This window comes from Arvicanthis niloticus, chromosome 16 (genome assembly GCF_011762505.2).
Source record: "Arvicanthis niloticus isolate mArvNil1 chromosome 16, mArvNil1.pat.X, whole genome shotgun sequence".
NCBI classification, from domain to species: domain Eukaryota; kingdom Metazoa; phylum Chordata; class Mammalia; order Rodentia; family Muridae; genus Arvicanthis; species Arvicanthis niloticus.
In genome coordinates this window covers 13393004-13410156 of record NC_047673.1, presented here as the reverse complement: position 1 = coordinate 13410156, position 17153 = coordinate 13393004, and the positions used below count along the sequence as shown (strand labels likewise).

Below are 17153 nucleotides of genomic sequence, written 5' to 3'. Positions count from 1 at the left end.
TAAAGGAAAATGCTCTGAGGTGTAGCTTCTTCATGCTAAAATGAACCATCTATACATCCATGTTGAGTTAAGAAAATGTGGGTTACTTTAGGGTACATGCAATGAAAGACAAGGCAGTCTAAATCCTCATCTGATAAAGTAGAAATATGGCCAAGAATTAAGCAAACAGTATCCCATTCAATTTTTCTAGAACTATCCTATTGAACACCATCTTATCTGAATAGGAATTCACCTCATTGGCAAGAGGACAGAGCAGGGGGATGGAGCCAATTCTACCTAAAATTGGTTTATGCGGTCAGGGCTTGTTGAGATCAAACCATCACAACCACCTGACAACCTGCTTCATATTTTCAGTTTCCTTGCAGCCACAAGGCACATGACATCTTTGCATCCAATTATAATCACTGTATTTAGGTTTCTGAATCCAATGGCCACCATTCTCACCTCAAGTTGGGACCAACAAAGACTCCTGCAACACTCTTCAGAGATACTGATAACTTTATACCTTTAATCCACTAACTTGGTTCTCACATGAATCTGAAAAGACTTTATACATAGGAGACTCCCAATGTCAGTGAGCAGAGAGTAAGTGTAATTCTGTGTGCTAATGTGAAGGGGAAAACAGATACTGCTACCTTTTTAATAGTGAGCACTTGGGGCTTTGATGTCATCCCAATAACCACACATAGAATTTGAGTCTTTCCTATACCACTGACACACGAGATTAAAGGTAAAAATATCCACTAGGAAAAACTACATTATTTGATCTGACCAGATTCAGATTTTAGGGAAAGAGCTACAACACCCTCCCACATTTCACTCCCATGCGTTGCGTCTAAGTTACCTTCTATAAGTCAGGAAATGAGAACAGTGTTTTGGGAGACAGTGTGTATCCTCATGAGTAATACTGTGCAACTCACCTTGATGCACCAGTTAGAAGTAGAGGCTCACTATATATACTGAAGTACAGAGGAGCTGGAAAGGTCCTAAGCAAACCCATGATGAGCAAAGTCTGTACCAAAACATGGCAATCATCATTTACTTACCCAAAGAAAGTTAGTTTTTCTCACAAGTGGTTAGCAGTTGCTTTTAGGGGCCTCAGTTTAGGGGTTTCATGTTTCCAGATCCAGAATGGTCCATGTAAAGGCTAGCCTTTTGTATGTACAAAGATTTCATAAGGAAGATACAGAATAACCCCACCTACTTCAAGTCTAGCACTAAAACCTAATTGTTTTCTAGTTAATATCCTCATTGTAATCATATACATATTATGATCCAACAATTCAATGGAGCCTTTAACCCAGCCATTCACAAGATAAAATCCTAGGTTTCAGTTTCAGCCCCTTATCACATATTATATAGAAAACGAACAAATAATAGATTGAAAATGTCAATGTGAAAACTCAGACTATAAAACAGGGAAAAAATATGGTACAAAATCTCTGAAACGCTGCTTGGAAAGACATTTCTATGGCTGTGACCCAAGAAGAATACACATTTATAGCAAAAATAAGCAAATGAGACTAAATCAAACTAAAAAAGCTTTCTCACAAGAAAGTGGACAAGAGAGTAAGAAGAATGGCATGATCTAGTCAAATGTAAAATGTTGCGGCCCTCTCCACTCCACGCTTGGCAGCCACTGTTTCCCCGGCCCAAGCTGCCGCTCCAGTCTGCGGGTCAGGGTCTAGCAAGAGAGAAAGTGGGGATAAAGGGGATGAGACGAGAAGAATGGAGACAAGACAGAGGTTCTGATCAAGTCTCAAGTCTCGTTTATTGAAGGGAAATCTGGGGTATTTATAGGCTTTTGCCACGTGCCTTGTAGGCGCGTGGATATCACATGCCTTACAGGTGTTGATATGACGTAAGCCTTACAGGCATGGATACCACATGCACCTCACAGGCATGTATGGCGTGGATAGCACGTGGACAGCACGTGAACCGCATGCCTTGCAGCTGGGGGCAGTAAACAGCAAAACAAAATATGTGGGATATCAGAGTGTGCTCAGCTGTTATAGGCCATTGAAAAACAAGTCTCATGTCAGGGTATATGGCTCAAGATGGCTGCAAAGCTGATAGCCACTTTCTGCTAAAAGTTGGCTCCCAACAGTAAACACATCATATATCTAATAACTGTGCAACATCCAAATTATAGTAGGAAATAAGACAATACAGAGAAACACAGTAAGAAAACCAATTAAAACAATGCCAAAGAACCTGGACATGTTTACTCATAGACTGATATGCAAATAGCAGTTGTCAAGAAACACTGCTCAGTATCACTAATCACTAGAGAAATAAATATTAAAACCCAAATGAGAGGCCACCTCACTTTTATTTAAAAAGACCAGCATCAGAGAAACAGGAAGATGCACAGGTTGATGATTATTTTGTTCCTGGCAGGGAATACCAGCACAGTTATAATGTAAACATTAGCTCTCATGTGGATGTCCTCAGAACAACTACTGGGCTATACAGTAGTACAGTAGGTATGCTGTACTAGCCTTGAATCAACACATACCGAAAATAAGTGAAAGAAATTATGCCCAAAATTTATCTGCACTCCTTCACTAGATCATAATAATTCATAATAATCAAAATATGTAACCCCACTTCCTTCCCCACTGGGGCCAGATCAGTAGTGTGATACCCACTCAAACACTAGAGCCTGCTTGCCTTTCAGGAGGTTCACAGTAACCAAAGACACAGATGAGAATGTAGCACAAATATCCATGGCAGCCGGGACAACCACGAAGCTCACCTGACTTAGGACCCACCTCCCCCAACCCCAACCCCTGAAGTCCACCTTCCTTCTGGACCACTTTCCAACTCGAGCCAGATTAGCAGCCTGATAACCACCCAACTGCAACAAGCCTGAATGCCTCCCAGAAGATCCACAGTAAACAAGGGCACAGGACATCCACAGTAACCTGGGGTGCAGGAAGCCTGCTCTAACTAGAGACACAGGAGGCTCACCCTAGCCAGAGATAACACTGCCTGCCTCCAAGGAGACCAACTCTAACTCAGGTCACAGAGCTCTACCTGCCTCCAAGGAGGCCAGTTCCAGTCAGAGACATCCATGCCAGTTAACATCAAACAGAACCAGATGGGCACAGGCAAGCACAAGGTCATAAGCTAAAGAACTCAATGCAATGTAGCACCATCAGAATCCAGTTCTCCCACCACAGCAAGCCCTGAATAGCCTAACATGCCTGACAACCAAGATAATGACCTCAAATCCCAGCTCATGAAGATGATAGAGGCCTTCAAGGAGATTATAAAGAGCTTTCTTAAAGAAATACAGGAAAACACAGACAAACAAATAGAAGCCCCTAAAGAAGAAACAAATCCCTTAAAGAAATAAAGGAAACTACAATCAAGCAGATAAAGGAATTAAACAAAATGGTCCAAGAACTAAGAATGAAAATAGAAACAATAAAAAAAAAAAAACCACAAAGGGAGACAACACTAGAGATGGACAACTTAGGGAGAGATCAGAAGCTACAGGTATAAGCATTACCAACAGAATACAAGAGATAGAAGAGAGAATCTCAGGTGTGGAAGAAACCATAGAAGATATTGACACATCAGTCAAAGAAAACACAAAGTGTAAAAAGCTCCTAACCCAAAATCTCCAAGAAATTCAGGACACAAGGAAAAGGTCAAACCTAACAATAATAGAAATAGAAGAGGGTGAAGAATCCCAGTTCAAAGGACCAAAAGGCATCTTCAACAAAGTCATAGAAGAAAACTTTTCCAAACTAAAAAAAAAGAGATAGCCCTAAATGTACAAGAAGCCTACAGGACACAAAATAAATTGGACCAGAGAAGAAAAAGGTCCTGTCACATAATGATCAAAACTCTAAATTCCCAGAACAAAGAAAAAATTAGGTTAAAAGACCAAGTAACATATGAAGGCAGAAGGGTCAGAATTACACCAGACTACTCAACTGAGACTTTAAAAGCCAGAAGATCCTGAACAGATGTCATACAGACCCTAAGCGAGCACAAATGCCAACCCAGGATAATATACCCAGCAAAACTCTTAATGATCATAGATAGAGAAATCGAGATATTCCACAACAAAACCAAATTTAAACAGTATTATTTCTACTAATCCAGCCCTACAGAGGATACTGTAACAAATTCCTCAACACAAGGAGAGAAATCGAGATATTCCACAACAAAACCAAATTTAAACAGTATTATTTCTACTAATCCAGCCCTACAGAGGATACTGTAACAAATTCCTCAACACAAGGAGAGTAACTATACTCAAGAAAACATAAGTAACTAAACATTTCAGAAGAAACCCAAAAGAAGAGAATCATTCACACATAACACTACCTCCAGCAACAAAAATAACACAAACTAACAATCATCTGTTTTTATTATCTCTCAACATCAATTGAATGAATTCCACAATAAAAACCACAGGCTAACAGACTGGATACATAAACAGGATCCAACATTTTGCTGCATACAAAAAAAAAAAAAAAAAAAAAAAAAAAAAACACACATCTCAGTGAAAAGACAGACACTACCTCAGAGTAAAAGGCTAGGAAAAAAGCTTTTCCAAGCAAATGGTCCCAAGAAAAAAGTTAGAGTTGCCATTCTAATATCCAATAAGATAGACTTTCAACCAAAATTTATCAAAAAAAGATAAGGAAGGACACTTCATATTCATCAAAGTCCACCAGGAGGAAGTCTCAATTCTGAACATCTATGCCCCCAAATGCAAGGGCACCCACATTCATAAAATAAACTTTACTAAAGCTCAAAACACACATTGAACCTCACACAATAATAGTGGAAGACTTCAACACTCCACTCTCAGCAATGGACAGATCATGGAAACAGAACCTAAACAGAGACACAGTGAAACTAAGAGAAGTTATGTACCAAATAGATTTAACAGATATCTACAGAACATTTACCCCCAAACAAGAGAAATTGCCTTCTTCTCAGCACCTCACAGAACCTTCTCCAAAACTGAACATATAATTGGACATAAATCAAGCCTCAACTGATACAAGAATATTGGAAAAACACCTACATTCTATCAGATCACCACTGACTAAAGCTAGACTTCAATAACAACAGAAAGCCCACATACACATGGAAGCTGAACAACTCTTTGATCAGTGATACCTGGTCATGGAAGAAATAAAAAAAAGAAATTAAAAACTTTATTGAATTCAATGAAAATGAAGACACAACATACACAAACATATGGGGCACAAAGAAAGCAGTGTTAAGAAGAAATTTTATACCACTAAGTGCCTTCATAAAGAAAATTCATATGTATCTATTTCTTTATAGAGAAATCCCATACAAACAACTTAACAGGGCACCTGGGAGCTCTAGAACAGAAAGAAGCAATTACACCCAAGAAAGGTAGACAGCAGGAAATAATCAAACTCGGGGCTGAAATCAAACAGTTAGAAACAAAGAGAATGAGACAAGGAATTAACAAATCCAAGAGCTGGTTCTTTGAGAAAATCAACAAAATAGATAAACCCTTAGACAATCTAACCAAAGGGCACAGAGACAGTATACAAATTAACAAAATCAGAAATGAAAAGGGAGACATGACAACAAAAACTGAGGAAATTCAAAAAATCATCAGAACCAACTACAATAACCTATACTTTACAAAACTGGAAAATCTAGATGAGATGAATGACTTTCTAGACAGATACCATGTACCAAGTTAAATCAAGATCTGGTCAATTGTATAAACAGTCTCATAACCCCTAAGGAGATAGAAATAGTTATCAAAAACCTCCCAATCAAAAAAAAAAAAAAAAAAAAAAAAAAAAAAAAAAAAAAAAAAAGGCCCAAGGCCAGATGGCTTTAGTGCAGAATTCTACCAGACCTTCAGAGATGAGCTAATAACAATATTCCTCAAAATATTACACAAAAATAGAAGGTAAACTAACTAATTCATTCTATAAAGCCACAATTACTCTGATACCTAAACCAAATGAAGACCCTACAAAGAAAGAGAAATTCAAACCACTCTCACTTATGATTATCGATGCAAAAATACTCAATAAAAGTCTTATAAACCAAATCCAAGAATACATCAAAACCACCACTCACCAAGATCAAATATGCTTCATCCCAGAGATACAGAGATGGTTCAATTTATAAAAAAAATCTGTCAATGTAACACACTATATAAACAAACTCAGTTGGGAAAACCACACGATCATCTCATAAAATGCTGAAAAAGCCTTCAAAAATACAACACTGCTTCATGTTAAAAGTCCTATAAAGATCAGGAAGTCATGGCACATACCTAAACAAAATAGATGCAATATATAGCAAACCAACATCAAACATCAAAGTAAATGGAGAGAAACCAGAAGCAATCCCACTAAAATCAGGGACAAGACAAGGCTGCCCACTCTCTCCCTATTTAATATAGTACTTGAAGTTCTAGCCAGAGCAATTAAACAACAAAAGGTGATCGAGGGGATATAAATTGGAAAGGCAGAAGTCCAAGAATCACTATTTGCAGATGATATGATAGTTTACATAAGTGACATCAAAAATTCCACCAGAGAACTACTACAGCTGATAAACAACTTCAGCAAGGTGGCAGGATATAAAATTAACTCAAATAAATTAGTAGCTTTACTTTACACAAATGAAAAACAGGCTGAGAAAGAAATTAGGAAAACAACACCCTTCACAATAATGACAAATAGTATAAAATATCTTGGTGTAACTCTTACTAAGCAAGTGAAAGATCTGTATGACAAGAACTTCAAGTCTCTGAAGAAAGAAATCAAAGAAGACTTCAGAAGATGGAAAGATCTCCTATGTTCATGGATTGGTAGGATTAATATAGTAAAAGTAGCCATCTTACCAAAAGCAAACTACAGATTCAGTACAATTCCCATCAAAATTCCAACACAATTTTTCACAGATATGGAAAGAGCAGTTCTCAATGTCATATGGGAAAAAAAACTAAGGATAGTCAAAACAATCCTCAACAATAAAAGCTATTCTAGGGGAATCACCATCCCTGGCCTCAAGCTATACTACAAAACAATAGTGGTAAATACCACATGGTATTGGTACAAAGACAGACAGGTCGATCAATGGAATAGAATCAAAGAACCAGATGTAAATCCACACACCTATGGACACTTGATATTTGACAAAGAAGCCAAAAACATACAGTGGAAAAAAGAAAGCATCTTCAATAAATGGTGCTGGTCTAACTAGTAGTCACTTTGGTCCTTCTTAGAAGGAGTAACAAAATACTCATGGAAGCAAATATGGAGACAAAGTCTGAGACAAAAACTGAAGGAAGCATCATCTGGAGACTGTTCCACCTGGGTATCCATCCCATGTGCAGTCACCAAAGGTAGACGCTGATGTGGATGCCAGGAAGTGCATGCTGTCAGGAGCCTGATACAGCTGTCTCCTTAGAGGTCTGACATAGCCTGACATATACAAAGGCAGATGCTCACAGCTAACCATTGAACTGATCATGGGGTTCCCAATGGAGAAGTTAGAGAGAAGACTGAAAGAGCTGAAAGGGTTTGCGGCCCCATAGGGAGAGCAACAATACCGACCAACCAGAACTTCCAGGGTCTAAACCACCAGCCTGGGAGCACATAGGGAGGGATCCATGTCTCCAGCTATATGAGTGGGGGAGGATGGCCTTGTCAACATAGGTGGGAGAGGAGATCCTTGGTCCAGTGAAGGCTGGACGTTCCAGTGTGGGGGAATTCGAGGGTGGGGGGCAGGAGTGGGTGGGGGGGACATCTTCATAGAAGCAGGAGGGGGGAATGTGATAGGGGGGTTCCGGGGGGGCGGGAAAATGGGGTAAGGAGATAACATCTGAAATGTAAATAAAATATCCAATAAAAAAAAGAAAATATTTATCATTTTGCATACAACTCAAGTCCAAGTGGATCAACATAAAACCAAATATATTGAATATAATAGAAAAGAACGTGAGAAAGAGCCTCGCACTCACTGGCCCAGGGGGAAATTTTCTAAACAGAAAACCGATGTCTCAGGCTCTAAGATCAACAATAGATAAAAGGATCAATAAGATAAAACCACATGAAACTGAAAAGCTTCTGTAAGGCAAAAGACACAGTCACAGTCGACAGGACAAATCAGCCACCTGCAGATTGGGGGAAAAAACTTCACTAACTCTACATCTGATAGAGGGCTAATAGCCAAAATATATAAGAAGTCAAAAGTTAACCTCTAAAAAACCAAATAACCCAATTAAGAAATGGGGTTCAGAGCTAAACTGAGAATTCACAGCAAGAAAATCTTGAATAGCTGAGAAGCACTTTTAAAAATGTTCAAAATCCTTAGTCATCAGGGAAATGCAAATCAAAATGACTGTGAGATTCCACCTTACACCAATCAGAATGGCTACAATCAAAAACCCAAGTAACAGCACATGCTGGTGAGTATGTTTGGAAAGAGAAACACTCCTCCACTGTGGGAGTACAAACTGGTACAACCACTCAGGAAATCAATGTGGTGGTTTCTCAGAAAATTGGAAAGAGTTCTACCTGAAGACCCAGCTATACCCCTCCTGGGCATATACCCAAAATATGCTCCGCCATACCATAAGGACACATGACCCACTCTGTTCATAGCAGCCTTATTTGTTTTGGGTTTGGTTTGGTTTTTTTTTTTTTTTTCTTTTGGCTATCTTATTTATTTACATTTCAGATGTCATTCCCTTTCCCCATTTCCCTTCCCTAGAAACCCCCTATACCATCCCCCCTTGTCCTTTTTTGCTTTTATACCATTTTAATTACATGCAAGTATTAAGAACTGACCTTAATACTTACATGTAATACAATAGATGCAAATAGTCAAGGAACAAGCAAGACATAAACACAAATAGTCAAAGAACAAGTAAGGCATTAAACACAATTTCATGATCACTGTTTCTAAGGGCTTTTCAGGATGGCCAAAATATCTAAGCCAACTTTCCTGTCCTAGCCCAAAGTCATTTTCATGTCTGAAGCCTACTTCCTTGTTCTAGCCCAAAATTTAGATTCTTGTCTGAAATTACTTCTTTGTTCTAGCCTAATATTTAGATTTCTGCCTGAGATTACTTCTTTTTCTAGCCTAATGTCAGATTCCTACCTGAAGTCTACTTCCTTGTTCTTGGCCAATGCCACATTCCTGCCAAGAAGCCCATTTCCTTCTCCTTGGCTCATGTCAGATTCTTGCCAAGCAGCCCCAAAAGCTCTCTGCCTCTCCTCCTTTTTTTTATTTCATAAACAAGATTGAGCCTGCTGGGGATCCATCCCAGGTGCAATCACCATATGCAAACACTGTTGTGGATGTTTAGAAGTTCATGCTGACAGGAGCCTGATATACCTGTTTCCTGAGAGGCACTGCCAGAGCCTGACATATACAGAGGCAGATACTCGAAGCTAACCATCAAACTGATCACAGGGTCTCCAGTGAAGGAGTTAGAGAGAAGACTGAAGGAGTTGAAGAGGCTTGTGGCCCCATGGGGAGAGCGACAATACCAACAAACCGGAGCTACCAGGGTCTAGCCTGGGAACACACCTGGAGGAACCCATGTCTCCAGCTGTATATGTAGTGGAGGATGGCCTTATTTGTAATAACCAGAAGCTGGAAACAACCTAGACATCCTTCAACTGAAGAATAGATACAGAATGTAGTTCATTTATACACAGGAATACTATTCAGCATTAAAAAAGGACATCATGAATTTTGCAAGCAAATAGATGAAACTAGAAAATATCATCTTGAGTAAGATAACCTAGACCCAGAAGGACACGCATGTATGTACTCACTAATAAGTGGATAGTAGCCAAAAAGTACAGAATACCCAGGATACAATCCACAGACCCTGAGAAGTTTAACAAGCAGGAAGGCCCAAGTAAAGATGCTTCAATCCCAAGTAGAAGTGGAAACAAAAGAATCATGGGAGGAAGAGTGGGGGAGGGACCTGAGAGGGAGAGGGAAGGGGAAGAGGAAAGGGGGAACAGGATCAGTCATGTGGGGGAGGACAGGAAAGAAGTCTGGAGAGCCAGGAGAACGAATGGAAATATGCAGTCTCTAGGGGTAGGAAGTTGGGGAACCCTCTGGAAAATCCTAGAAAATTGGGAGGTTAGAGACTCTCAGGACTCAATGGGGGGGTGGCTTTATCCAAAATGCTCAACAGTGAGAAGAAGAAACTCAAAAGAGTCTACCTCTAGTAGATAGATAGGGTCTCAAGTTGGGGGACAGGGTTACTAAGCCATAGTCAAAATTCCTGACCCAGAATTGTTTCTGTCTAAAAGAACTACAGGGACAAAGATGGAGAAGACACTGAAGGAAAGGCAGTCTGGTGACTGAACAACTTGGGATCCATCTCATGGGGAAGCACCAAGACTTGATTACTGATGCTATGAAGTGCATCCTCACTTGGATCTCAATTACAGACAGGAGCCTAGCATGACTGTCCTCAGAGAAACCCTACCAGCAGCTGACTGAGACAGGCCTCTCAGAATGCAAAACCTCAGCTGCCCTCCTTGACCCTTCCATGCCACTGAAACCAGTAACGCCTGTGCGACGCCTACAGATCACCAAGACCATCTTTTGGCACATGGTCTGTATCTGGAACACAGCTTCTTTGTACTCTCAGAAAACACTTCCCAGAAAATTTCACCACGGTGGCCCTGGTCTCTTCTTAATCGCTGCTAATTTCTTAGGTCCCAATGGCTAGCATCAATTATCCATGTAACCCCTCTTTTTGACTCTAAAGCCAGAGCCATGTGTCTAAAGCTTCTGAGTTGTGCTGCTTGCTAAGGCTGGAACATGGCCCTTTGTCTATTATATCCTCACTATCTTTCTATGTTCAATGACTTCCTTCATTGCACAAGTTTGATTGTCCTGGAACTTGCTCTGTAGACTGACCTTGAACTCAACAATCTGCATGCCTGTGTCTCCTGAGTGCTGGCATTAAAGGCTCCTCATCTAGACCAAAGGTTTTCTTTAATTCCTTTACACAAGATCTTTATAAGCACGTCCAATGGGCCTTAATATTTGGATCACAGGTGTGCCCTCCATTTCTGGCTTGTGGTTCATTCCAGATATAGTCAAGTTGACAACCAAGAGTAGCCAGTAAAATACAACCCTTGTCAATTTGACACAAACTTATATCTCCAAATGAAAACAATAACCAGTTCATTATGCAACATGATGTACCTATTCCTGGTGCAAAAACATAAATAATGAGCTTGCCTTGAGGTCATCACTTCCTTAATTCCATTTAATAGCCTTGAATACAGAATTTAGATCCATCCTACTTCCTGGAGCCTTGTTAAGTATTGCAACCACACATTTTGTATTTATCCTTTCTAAGCTTGCTTGGCTGGAACAAAATACTCTTCATAACCACAGGATAGAGGCTAATAACCAGGATATTTTTAGATTTTCTTTGCCAACAATCTAAATCTCTTCACTTTAGCCTCAGGCAGACTCTTCGGACAAGGGCAAAAAAAAAAAGCAGCCACATTCTTTAAAAAAAATAATAATAATAACACAAGAACAATTGCCAGGCCACATAACAAAATCCTTCTCCTATGGAAATCTCTTCAGTCATGCTTCCACAATTCAAATTGCCCTCAGCAACATTGTTTTTCATGTTTCTACTAATACTAAACCCTGTCTTAAAGCATTCAACTGATTTTCTAATCCACAGTCCCAAAGACACATTCCTCCAAACAAAAACATGGTCAGGCCTATCACAGCAATAACCCAGTCTCTGGTAAGAACTTGCCTTAGTTAGGATTTTGATCCTGGAAAGAGACAACGTGACAAGGCAACTCCTATGAAGGGAAACATTTAATTGGGGATGGCTTACAATTTCAGAAGTTTAGTCCACTATCACGGTAGGAAGCATGACAGCATGCAGGAGGACATGGTCTTACAGGAGCCAAGCATCTACATCTTGCTCTGAAGGCAGCCAGGGGGGACTGGAACTCCACACTGGGCAGAGCTGAAGCATAGGAGGCCTCAAAGCCCACCTACACAAGGACACAAGTCCTCCAATGAGGCCACACCTCCTAAAAGTGCCATGCTCTATGGCCACGTACGTAAACACATGAGTATACATGGAAGCCAAATTTACTAAGACCACCATAAGGGGACAGGAAAAAATGGAGGAGTAAAGGTAGAAGACCTCTTCAGGAAATAGGTATTTTCTTGACATGACATAGCTGTTTATACATGAACTCACAGTAACTAAAATAGAATGCCCAAGCCATGCACACAATAAAACCCAGAAAAATAACAGCATGGATGGAGGACTGGCATATGAAGTCCCACTCCTAGCTAGGAAGCTTTTGGAAACTGATGGCAACTGGTGAAAAGAATCAGATTTTGTCTCAGGGATACGGTTCCAATACCCATGCTGTGGTGGATGGCCCTATACCCATATACATATGTGCAGCACTATGTAAACTCAGTGGGCTTTAAATGGACACAGAAAGTTGAGAAGGCAAAGTAGGTCATGGGTTGTAAGAGAAATTTAAGAAGGAATTTGGGATGGATTTGATCAACACACATTACATGTTGTGTTTCACAGGTGTTGTTGATAGTTAGAATTTTTGATTCATTTGCCAGTGATAGCTTGCATAACACCTTCTGGTGCTATGAAAACTACTTTTGAGAGATGAATATTTCATGTTAGGTAGAGCCCTGTTTAATGCCCCTAAAGATGTAATAGTGGCATGCATATCTTGGTGGTAACCAAAAGCTCTATAATGGTATATATGGCTGAATCAACTTGAAGCAAATCATATCTGGTACTAGAAACCTAGCCAACTAGCTGAGCTACTGAGGCCCTGGATCTGAGAGGGGTACCTATTCCTGCCACTTTATTAAGTCAGCATAATTTTTAACTACATTTTAAAAACTACCCTTGTATCCACAGGGTATCTTTGTATCTCTCGCTCCTCATAAAAGAAGCTTCTCTTTGAAGCAGAGACCATCACAGAAAGCAAATAGTCAAAATACAAGGAACAATTTATTGTGGGATTTACAGCAACAACAGGATACAGCTGTAGAACAACTCCTGCACCTATGGTTCAAGGATCATTGCCACAAATAAAGGGCCGAAAGATTGCTAACAGCCAAAGGACTGGGAGGTTGACTGTGAGTGTTTGCATTCTAGAAATGACACTTATGATACCTCAATAATATGGCTGTCTAAATAAGAACTGAACAATGACAACAATACTAGACCTGCTAATACAGAAGAGGAAATCTCAAGGACTCCTCTTATAGACAAAGCACAACAACCTACTAATGACTACTAAGAGATGGGAAATTAGTCTTTCCCAGGGGTGAGCCTCTAATTGGTTATCCAATGTCAAGTGGTCAGCCCTGACATTATACACTTAGATGTAACAATAAATAAACCCACCAGGTAGTATTTATATACTTATGCATAATATTGTTGTTCCATATGTGTGTGTATGTGTGTAGCCATATACACACATATATGTGTGCAGGAGTTGTTCTACAGCTGTATCCTGTTGTTGCTGTAAATCCCACAATAAATTGTTCCTTGTATTTTGACTATTTGCTTTCTGTGATGGTCTCTGCTTCAAAGAGAAGTTTCTTTTATGAGGAGCGAGAAATACAAAGATACCCTGTGGATACAAGGGTAGATTTTAAAATCTATGTGTGTAGATGGCTACACATGCATATATATATATAATATATATATATGTATGTATATGTATATGCATATATATGTTAAACATATGTAACAACAATGACAATTTAAAGCATATTACATGAATGTATGAAATTCTCAACAAAATAAACAAAATATAATATATATTAATATTTGGGTCAGGCATGGTTTCATTGAAAAAAAAAAAAAAAAACCTGTTTTGCTTTGATTCAGATTTTCAAGTGAGTAAAGGAAAAGTGTTGCTGCCCGGAAACTACTGAAAGAAGAACCTGAGAAGGATTGCTTTTCCCTTCGACACAGCTTGTTTACTTCTCTTTCTGACCTCGAGGCTATGTTTATTGTTGGGTCTGCTTTTCTCATAAAATGTGATTTGAGAATTTAATGAATTTTTCTAACACCTACTTATTCCTGTTCTTTTGTCCCCTTGAGACAATGTCATGTTTCAACTGTTTACTTCAGTATTCACTTCTACCGTAAGTGCCTAAGATGATTGCCATAAGAATGCAGGAGGTGTGCTCATCTCAAAGATATCATAGTAGCAATGTTTTATGATATACTGGTCTTACTATGATACGTGTCTAAGAAAAAAAATATCTTTGCCTGTTCTCCTCACATATTTATTTGATTTTACCTTTCTTCACTTGTGACAATGATTGGTTTTTGTATCCCCCCAGGCTCCATTAATTTCTAAGTTCACTGAATGAAGCTGAGGTTTCATCTTTGTTCAGCACATTCTCCTTGCTGTGCATCCATTCCTCTCCCTCCCTTTCCAAACAGAACATTTATTCAGTACCATGAACTTTGAGAAGATGTCATTTCTTCTTATTACTTTACAGGGACACATACTTTAGAGATTGCTTTGAGTCTCAAAGAAACTTGAACATTGAGCTTTTGAACAGTGCATGCACTATTAAACAATATAAAGAAGTTTGAAGCCTGGAATGAGTATATTTTATGTTATGGTAAATCCAATAGCCCGTGGGTCTAGGAGATAATTAGGAGGTGAAGCTCACAGGAGAAGAGATGACGCCAGAAATAAGACTTGAAATCTGATAACATAACACTCTTCCTGCCTGTTGTGTGTCTGTGTTGCAATGTATGTACGTGTGTTGCATGTCTGAGCACCTATGTTAAATCACAGATCCCAGAGAACAATAACTCTCCTACTCTATCACACTCTGCTCTTCTGCCAGAAGCTCTCACTGAACCCGGAGCTCATTGTTTGTTTCTTTGCTTGCTTGTTAATTGTTTGTTTGGGTGAAGCTGTTAGCCAGCAAGTCCCAATAATACTATTCTTGTCATACAACCCACCTCCTCCTAGCAGTGGGGTCACAAGCAAGGTGAGTAAGTCCATACACAGCTTTCAAGAGACGCTGAAGGTACAAACCTAGGCCCTTGTGCTTACTCAACAATCATTGTCCCCAACAGAGCCTTTCCCTGGTCCCTTCTGTGTTTCTTGACTGTGGATTCAATGTGATTACATGCTCCTTCGTCAACACCCTCTGTGCTATCATGGACTGTGTCTCTCAAAGTATAAGTCAAAATACTCCCATCTTTCCCTGAATTGTCACAGCTACAAGAAGAGAAACACAGCATCTCAGCAAAATACTCATTATGTAAATGTAACATCAGGACATTTTTCCAACATAATAAAACTATAAATATGTTGTCCTGTTTGCCCCATTCTTGGAAATGTCTAGTGAATATTCATTCATCACGTTGATATGCTATTTCAAAAGGAAAGTATACAGTGATGGACATAGTTAATAAATATTGTGTGGTATGAATCTCTCAATATGGCTTAACAACATTACCTACATTCCATCTCTATTAAAACTTTTCATAGTAAGTAGACACCAAAGAAGTAAAGAGCCAGGATCATTTTGCAGCTCTGAATATAGCACCAACGTAAAAAATTATCAGATTGTTATGAGGCCAGTCTGTAAAAGTTCACCCTACAGTGGAAGAATAGAGGAGTATGCTAAGACAAGCCACACCAGAGGATCAGCCTTGGCCTTACTGCACCACTACTGCACTTTCTCTTGTGAGAGACAAAGGAGGACACAAACGTGCTACGAAACACACTTGCCCACAGATGACATTGAATCTAGTTGACTTTCCAGATCTTACTACTAATCCACAGATAGCAGGAGTGAAAGAGAGCAGGAAATGATTCCTGAGAGAATCAGTCCAAGAGACAGTAGGAAAGAGTCTTAAGGAAAAAAAAAAAAAAAAAAAAAAAAAAAAAAAAAAAAAAAACGCCCCAGTCACGAGCCGCTGAGGACTCAGCTGCCTTCGCCTCGCGCCCCCTCGCTTCTCGACCTCCGTCCCCCCACCCCCCACCCGCCTTCTCCCGCAGCCACCTTCTCCCGCAGCTATCCAGAACCTCCACTCTTTTGACCCCTTTGCTGATGCAAGTAAGGGTAATGACCTGCTTCCTGCTGGCACTGAGGATTATATCCATATAAGAATTCAACAGAGAAATGGCAGGAAGACTCTTACAAATGTCCAAGGGATCTCTGATGATTACGATAAAAAAAGAAACTAGTGAAGGCGTTTAAGAAGAAATTTGCCTGCAATGGTACTGTGATTGAGCATCCAGAATGTGGAGAAGTAATTCAGCTACAGGGTGACCAGCGCAAGAACATATGCCAGTTCCTGATAGAGATTAGACTGGCTGAGGACGATCAGCTGAAGGTTCGTGGGTTTTAAGTGCTTGTGGCTCTCGGAAGCTTAAGTGAGGATTTCCTTGCAATGAGTAGAATTTCCCTTCTGTCCCTTGTCACAAGTTTAAAAACCTCACAGCTTGTATAATGTAATCATTTGGGGTCTGCTTTTAACTTGGACTAGTGTAACTCCTTCATGCAATAAACTGAAAAGAGCCCAAAAAAAGAAAAAAAAAAAAAAAAAAAATAAAAAAAATAAAGAAAGAAAAGAAAAAGAAAAAAGAAACAGTAGATTTTCATACAACCTAAATTTAAGAAAAGGGTAAAGTATTTTACACTACAAGACAGAAAACAGCCAAAACTAGAGTGAGGCCATGTTTGGATCCATAGTAAGAAGGCATCTGATTCTGTAGTTACTGAGGACGTTTATACTCGGGGACCAACAGCATTGATCATAGTCATCTATATGTATATGGGTGACATCGGACAACATCAGCTCGACACCTGAACTGATAAAAAGTAGCCTATATGAGAATCAAAAATAAATATTGTACTATTTAGGTATTTTGATGTTGCTAGTTACTTAAATATCTGTGATAATTGTCTGGTGCTGACCCCAAAGGTTGAAAAGCATAGACAGCTGTGTGTCAGTGAAACCATAGGGATAATAGCTGACAGAAAGTGAGACAGGATCCAGGCTTCTGGTTTCCACCCTTCTTTTAGGTGGCTCTGACCAGGATTTAGAATGCTACATTTGTAGCAAATTCTTGATA

General features: G+C 39.5%; 1 pseudogene; it reads left to right on the top strand.

The window, feature by feature from the left end:
• The first annotated feature begins 14200 nt into the window (after positions 1–14200).
• Positions 14201–16610, top strand: LOC117721696 (eukaryotic translation initiation factor 1 pseudogene; annotated as a pseudogene).
• Positions 16611–17153: the final 543 nt, after the last annotated feature.